This window comes from Apostichopus japonicus, chromosome 5 (assembly GCF_037975245.1).
Source record: "Apostichopus japonicus isolate 1M-3 chromosome 5, ASM3797524v1, whole genome shotgun sequence".
NCBI lineage: Eukaryota > Metazoa > Echinodermata > Holothuroidea > Aspidochirotida > Stichopodidae > Apostichopus > Apostichopus japonicus.
The window spans coordinates 1,091,841-1,099,340 of record NC_092565.1 but is presented as its reverse complement, the minus strand read 5'-3'; the positions used below and the strand labels follow the sequence as shown (position 1 = coordinate 1,099,340).

Here is a 7,500-nt window from a genome sequence, read left to right as displayed (position 1 = left end):
TCGGGCGCTGGCTGGGATGTGCCCGGCGGAGACGGCAGAACGACACGCGAACACATGCATAGAGTTTGTGACCGTTGTCAACTTGCATGAATCGGGTACTGGCCTGTGTGCGCCCGACGTTGACGGTAGAACGACCCACGAGCACATGCATAGAGTTTGTGACCGTTGTCAACTTGCGTGTATCGGGTACTGGCCTGTGTGTGCCCGACGTTGACGGCAGAACGACCCGCGAACACATGCATAGAGTTGTGACCATTGTCAACTTGAATGTATCGGGCGCTGGCTTGATTGTGTGCCCGACGGAGACGGCAGAACGACCCACGAACACATGCATAGAATTTGGACTTCCTTGAAGAAGACGTTGACATAAAAAAAAAAAAAAAAAAGTCAAGCGGGTACTGGCTCAAGTGTGCCCGACGGTGACGGTAGAACGACCCGCGAACACATGCATAGAGTTGTGACCATTGTCAACTTGAATGTATCGGGCGCTGGCTGGGATGTGCCCGGCGGAGACGGCAGAACGACACGCGAACACATGCATAGAGTTTGTGACCGTTGTCAACTTGAATGTATCGGGCGCTGGCTGGGATGTGCCCGGCGGAGACGGCAGAACGACACGCGAACACATGCATAGAGTTTGTGACCGTTGTCAACTTGCATGAATCGGGTACTGGCCTGTGTGCGCCCGACGTTGACGGTAGAACGACCCACGAGCACATGCATAGAGTTGTGACCGTTGTCAACTTGAATGTATCGGGTACTGGCCTGTGTGTGCCCGACGTTGACGGCAGAACGACCCGCGAACACATGCATAGTGTTGTGACCATCGTCAACTTGAATGTATCGGGCGCTGGCTTGATTGTGTGCCCGACGGAGACGGCAGAACGACCCACGAACACATGCATAGAATTTGGACTTCCTTGAAGAAGACGTTGACATAAAAAAAAAAAAAAAGTCAAGCGGGTACTGGCTCAAGTGTGCCCGACGGTGACGGTAGAACGACCCGCGAACACATGCATAGAGTTGTGACCATTGTCAACTTGAATGTATCGGGCGCTGGCTGGGATGTGCCCGGCGGAGACGGCAGAACGACACGCGAACACATGCATAGAGTTTGTGACCGTTGTCAACTTGAATGTATCGGGCGCTGGCTGGGATGTGCCCGGCGGAGACGGCAGAACGACACGCGAACACATGCATAGAGTTTGTGACCGTTGTCAACTTGCATGAATCGGGTACTGGCCTGTGTGCGCCCGACGTTGACGGCAGAACGACCCGCGAGCACATGCATAGAGTTGTGACCGTTGTCAACTTGAATGTATCGGGCGCTGGCTGGGATGCGCCCGGCGGAGACGGCAGAACGACACGCGAACACATTCATAGTGTTGTGACCGTCGTCAACTTGAATGTATCGGGCGCTGGCTAGGATGTGCGCGGCGGAGACGGCAGAACGACACGCGAACACATGCATAGAGTTTTGACCACTGTCAACTTTAATGTATCGGGCGCTGGCTAGGATGTGCGCGGCGGAGACGGCAGAACGACACGCGAACACATGCATAGAGTTTGTGACCATTGTCAACTTGCGTGTATCGGGTACTGGCCTGTGTGTGCCCGACGTTGACGGCAGAACGACCCGCGAACACATGCATAGAGTTGTGACCATTGTCAACTTGAATGTATCGGGCGCTGGCCTGTGTGTGCCCGACGGAGACGGCAGAACGACCCACGAACACATGCATAGAATTTGGACTTCCTTGAAGAAGACGTTGACATAAAAAAAAAAAAAAAAAAGTCAAGCGGGTACTGGCTCAAGTGTGCCCGACGGTGACGGTAGAACGACCCGCGAACACATGCATAGAGTTGTGACCATTGTCAACTTGAATGTATCGGGCGCTGGCTGGGATGTGCCCGGCGGAGACGGCAGAACGACACGCGAACACATGCATAGAGTTTGTGACCGTTGTCAACTTGAATGTATCGGGCGCTGGCTGGGATGTGCCCGGCGGAGACGGCAGAACGACACGCGAACACATGCATAGAGTTTGTGACCGTTGTCAACTTGCATGAATCGGGTACTGGCCTGTGTGCGCCCGACGTTGACGGTAGAACGACCCACGAGCACATGCATAGAGTTGTGACCGTTGTCAACTTGAATGTATCGGGCGCTGGCTGGGATGCGCCCGGCGGAGACGGCAGAACGACACGCGAACACATGCATAGTGTTGTGACCATCGTCAACTTGAATGTATCGGGCGCTGGCTAGGATGTGCGCGGCGGAGACGGCAGAACGACACGCGAACACATGCATAGAGTTTTGACCACTGTCAACTTGAATGTATCGGGCGCTGGCCTGTGTGTGCCCGACGGAGACGGCAGAACGACCCACGAACACATGCATAGAATTTGGACTTCCTTGAAGAAGACGTTGACTTAAAAAAAAAAAAAAAAAGTCAAGCGGGTACTGGCTCAAGTGTGCCCGACGGTGACGGTAGAACGACCCGCGAACACATGCATAGAGTTGTGACCATTGTCAACTTGAATGTATCGGGCGCTGGCTGGGATGTGCCCGGCGGAGACGGCAGAACGACACGCGAACACATGCATAGAGTTGTGACCGTTGTCAACTTGAATGTATCGGGCGCTGGCTGGGATGTGCCCGGCGGAGACGGCAGAACGACACGCGAACACATGCATAGAGTTTGTGACCACTGTCAACTTGCATGTATCGGGTACTGGCCTGTGTGCGCCCGACGTTGACGGTAGAACGACCCACGAGCACATGCATAGAGTTGTGACCGTTGTCAACTTTAATGTATCGGGCGCTGGCTGGGATGTGCCCGGCGGAGACGGCAGAACGACACGCGAACACATGCATAGAGTTGTGACCGTTGTCAACTTGAATGTATCGGGCGCTGGCTGGGATGTGCCCGGCGGAGACGGCAGAACGACACGCGAACACATGCATAGAGTTTGTGACCATTGTCAACTTGCATGTATCGGGTACTGGCCTGTGTGCGCCCGACGTTGACGGTAGAACGACCCACGAGCACATGCATAGAGTTGTGACCGTTGTCAACTTGAATGTATCGGGCGCTGGCTGGGATGTGCCCGGCGGAGACGGCAGAACGACACGCGAACACATGCATAGAGTTTGTGACCACTGTCAACTTGCATGTATCGGGTACTGGCCTGTGTGCGCCCGACGTTGACGGTAGAACGACCCACGAGCACATGCATAGAGTTGTGACCATTGTCAATTTTAATGTAGCGGGTACTGGCCTGTGTGTTCCCGACGTTGACGGCAGAACGACCCACGAGCACATGCATAGAGTTGTGACCGTTGTCAACTGAAATGTATCGGGCGCTGGCTGGGATGTGCCCGGCGGAGACGGCAGAACGACACGCGAACACATGCATAGAGTTTTGACTTCGTTACAGAGGACGTTGACAAAAAAAAAATAATAATAATAATATCAAAAAAAAAAAAACATGGTCAACTTTAGTGTAACGGGTATTGGCTTAAGTGTGTGACCCAATGGTCAGAATGAGTGGGCAGAGTGAATCGGATTATATATTAAGGGGAGTGTCTTGTCTCGCCGGTCGATCTTCAAATTGTAGAAGTTTCCTCATATATCTCCTTGATTTCGTCAAGATATATCCGGCACGGGAGCAACCCCGACACTCCTCTGAAAATACGGGTCGCTCCCATGTGAGAAGGTCGATGGTGTGATCGACGGCACGAGTGTCATGCGACCGGGCGAGGGCCGAGTAATTAGCCGACGGTGATGCACACATGCGTAGGCATGGGACCCGTTGTCGTTGCACGAGTCTGTGAGACGGGGCGCCGCCGGACAAGACATACCCGGCACGGGAGCAACCCCGGCACTCCTCTGAAAACACGGGTTGCTCCCGGGTGAGAAGGTCGATGGTGCGGTCGATGGCACGAGTGTCATGCGACCGGGCGAGGGCCGAGATTTAGGCCGACGGTGATGCACACAGGCGTAGGCTGGGACTCGTCGTGTTGCACGAGTCTGTGAGACGGGGCGACGGCCGACCTCGACGGCAGGCCGCCCGATGCATCCGCAAGGTGTGGCTCTCGTCCGAGATTTTGAGATCTCTTTAGTGTAGCGGGTATTGGCTTAAGTGTGTGATCCAATGGTCAGAACGAGCGGGCAGAGTGAATCGGATTCTATATATGAGGGGGGTAGTAGAGTCGATCCAAGACTCGAGAAGGCTTTTAATGTCTGTCGTGTGTGTATGCGTGTCATGGTTGGACTCCAGCGGGCCCTTTCGGTAGGGTCAGCCGTCGTTTCATCGCGACCATGTGTTGCAACTCGGCGCTCAGAGCGGGGGTTTTCACCCACTCGCCCCGTGAGCAGAGGTGTCCCTCCGTGCACACGTATATATCGACGTTCAGATATGAAGCTTTCGCGGACGGGAGTCCACCCGAGACTCGAAAAGGCTCCTTGCCTGTGGTGCGTAAATATGTTTTTGCACGTCAGACCCTTGCTGGCCTTCTCGGTAGGGTCAGCCGTCGTTTCATCGCGACCATGTGTTGCAACTCGGCGCTCGGTGCGGGGGTTTTCACCCACTCGCCCCGTGAGTAGAAGGTTCTTTCGTGCATATGTATATATACAATCCCAGATATTGAGCTTTTTCATCCGCAGAACCCCCGGTGGAGAAGAGAGAGAGTAGAGATGAGAGAGAAAGGAGAAGGGAGAAGGCCTCTCGCGTTGCGTGGTCGATGGCACGAGTGCCATGCGACCAGGCGAAAGGCAAACGGCAAGCCGACGGCGACGGCAGGCCGCCCGACTCACCCGCAGAGAATCTGGGTCTCGTTCGAGATTTCGAGATCTCTTAAGTGTAGCGGGTATTGGCTTAAGTGTGTGATCCAATGGTCAGAACGAGCGGGCAGAGTGAATCGGATTCTATATATGAGGGGGGTAGTAGAGTCGATCCAAGACTCGAGAAGGCTTTTAATGTCTGTCGTGTGTGTATACGTGTCATGGTTGGACTCCAGCGGGCCCTTTCGGTAGGGTCAGCCGTCGTTTCATCGCGACCATGTGTTGCAACTCGGCGCTCAGAGCGGGGGTTTTCACCCACTCGCCCCGTGAGCAGAGGTGTCCCTCCGTGCACACGTATATATCGACGTTCAGATATTGAGCCTTTTCATCCGCAGAACCCCCGGTGGAGAAAGAGCAGGACCTCGGTGTCGTCAGATATCGAGCTTTCTCCACGGGACCCGTTCGGGCATGCTGCCGTTGCTGCGACCATGTGTTGCACTCGGCGCTCGGTACGGGCTTTTTCATCCAAGCAACGAATGCACGCTCGAGGCGTGCGATTGCTCTCCCCTGTTCCAGTGGACGAGCCGTCGCCCTCCCGCGTCGCTTCGAACCGGTCCCGTCTCCGAGGCGGGACCACTGCGACTCCTCTCGAGACGACCCAGTCGACTCGGGTAGAGATACACACCTCGAGAATCCCTTCGGGCGGTTCTTCGATCACTGTACCGTAATAGCACGGCATCGACAATTGAGAATTCAGAGAGAGAGAGAGGGGAGTGCGAGAGCGACTCCCGGACGGCGAACGGGCCCAGCCCGGTTCTGTCGACCGTTACCTGGTTGATCCTGCCAGTAGTCATATGCTTGTCTCAAAGATTAAGCCATGCACGTCTAAGTACAATCCTGAACATACAAGAGAAACTGCAGATGGCTCATTAGATCAGTTATGGTTTATTGGAGAAAGTCTTATACCATGGATAACTGTGGTAATTCTAGAGCTAATACATGCAACAAAGCGCCGACCCTTCGGGGGAAGCGTGCTCTTATTAGGAACAAGGCCAGCCCGGTCCTTTCGGGGTCCGGTCTCCGCTGGTGAACTCTAGATAATCATGCCGATCGCACGGTCTTGCACCGGCGACGCTCCCTTCAAAAGTCTGCTCTATCAACTTTCGATGGTAAGTTATGCGCTTATCATGGTTGTGACGGGTAACGGAGAATCAGGGTTCGATTCCGGAGAGGGAGCCTGAGAAACGGCTACCACATCCAAGGAAGGCAGCAGGCACGCAAATTACCCACTCCTGACACGGGGAGGTAGTGACAAAAAATAACGATACAGGCCTCTTCGGAGGCCCTGTGATCGGAATGAGTACACTTTAAATCCTTTAACGAGGATCTACTGGAGGGCAAGTCTGGTGCCAGCAGCCGCGGTAATTCCAGCTCCAGCAGCGTATATTAAATTTGCTGCAGTTAAAAAGCTCGTAGTCGGATTTCTGGCCGGGGCGGGCGGTCCGCCGTGAGGCGTGCACTGCCCGTTCCCCTTCTCCCCGTCAAACGGGAGTCGTGGGAGATTTTTCCCGGCCAGTGATTCGGTTGGTCGTGCGGTGCTCTTAACTGAGTGCCGTGCGAGACTGGAACGTTTACTTTGAGAAAATTGAAGTGTTCAAAGCAGGCCAAAGTGCCCGAACAGCTCAGCATGGAATAGTGGAAGAGGACCTCGGTTCTATTTCGTTGGTCTTGAGATCCTGAGGTAATGATCAAGAGGGACTGCCGGGGGCATTCGTATTGCGGCGTGAGAGGTGAAATTCTTGATCGTCGCAAGACGCCCGACAGCGAAAGCATTTGCCAAGAATGTCTTCATTGATCAAGAACGAAAGTCGGAGGATCGAAGGCGATCAGATACCGCCCCTAGTTCCGACCATAAACGATACCGACTCGTAATTCGCCGGCGTTCCTCCATGACGCGGCGGGCAACTCTCCGGAAAACCAAAGTCTTTGGGGTTCCGGGGGAAGTATGGTTGCAAAGCTGAAACTTAAAGGAATTGACGAAGGGCACCACCAGGAGTGGAGCCTGCGGCTTAATTTGACTCAACACGGGGAAACCTACCCGGCCCGGACACAGTGAGGATTGACAGATTGAGAGCTCTTTCTTGATTTTGTGGATGGTGGTGCATGGCCGTTCTTAGTTGGTGGAGTGATTTGTCTGGTTAATTCCGATAACGAACGAGACTCTTGCTTGCTAAATAGTCCGGCCACCCGTCGTGGTGAGCCGCGAACTTCTTAGAGGGACAAATGGCTTTCAGCCATACGAGATGGAGCAATAACAGGTCTGTGATGGCCCTTAGATGTCCGGGGCCGCACGCGCGCTACACTGGCGCAAGCAGCGGGTACATTTGCCCTCGGCCGAAAGGTCCGGGTAATCCGCTGAGACTTCTCCGTGCTGGGGACAGGGACTTGTAATTGTGTCCCTTGAACGAGGAATTCCAAGTAAACGCGAGTCATCAGCTCGCATTGATTACGTCCCTGCCCTTTGTACACACCGCCCGTCGCTACTACCGATCGAATGACTTAGTGAGGCCATCGGATCGACCGTCTGGCACCCCCGGCTTCGGCCGGTTGTCGAGGCGCGACGAGAAGACGGTCAAACTTGATCATTTAGAGGAAGTAAAAGTCGTAACAAGGTTTCCGTAGGTGAACCTGCGGAAGGATCATTAACAGAACC

At 54.3% G+C, this 7,500-nt stretch overlaps 1 non-coding gene across 1 annotated transcript; it reads left to right on the top strand.

Moving 5' to 3' along the window:
* The first annotated feature begins 5,614 nt into the window (after positions 1-5,614).
* On the top strand, positions 5,615-7,492 carry LOC139968375 (small subunit ribosomal RNA). Its single transcript, XR_011793379.1, has one exon. It is a non-coding gene; the product is annotated as a small subunit ribosomal RNA (ribosomal RNA).
* The last annotated feature ends 8 nt before the right edge of the window (positions 7,493-7,500 follow it).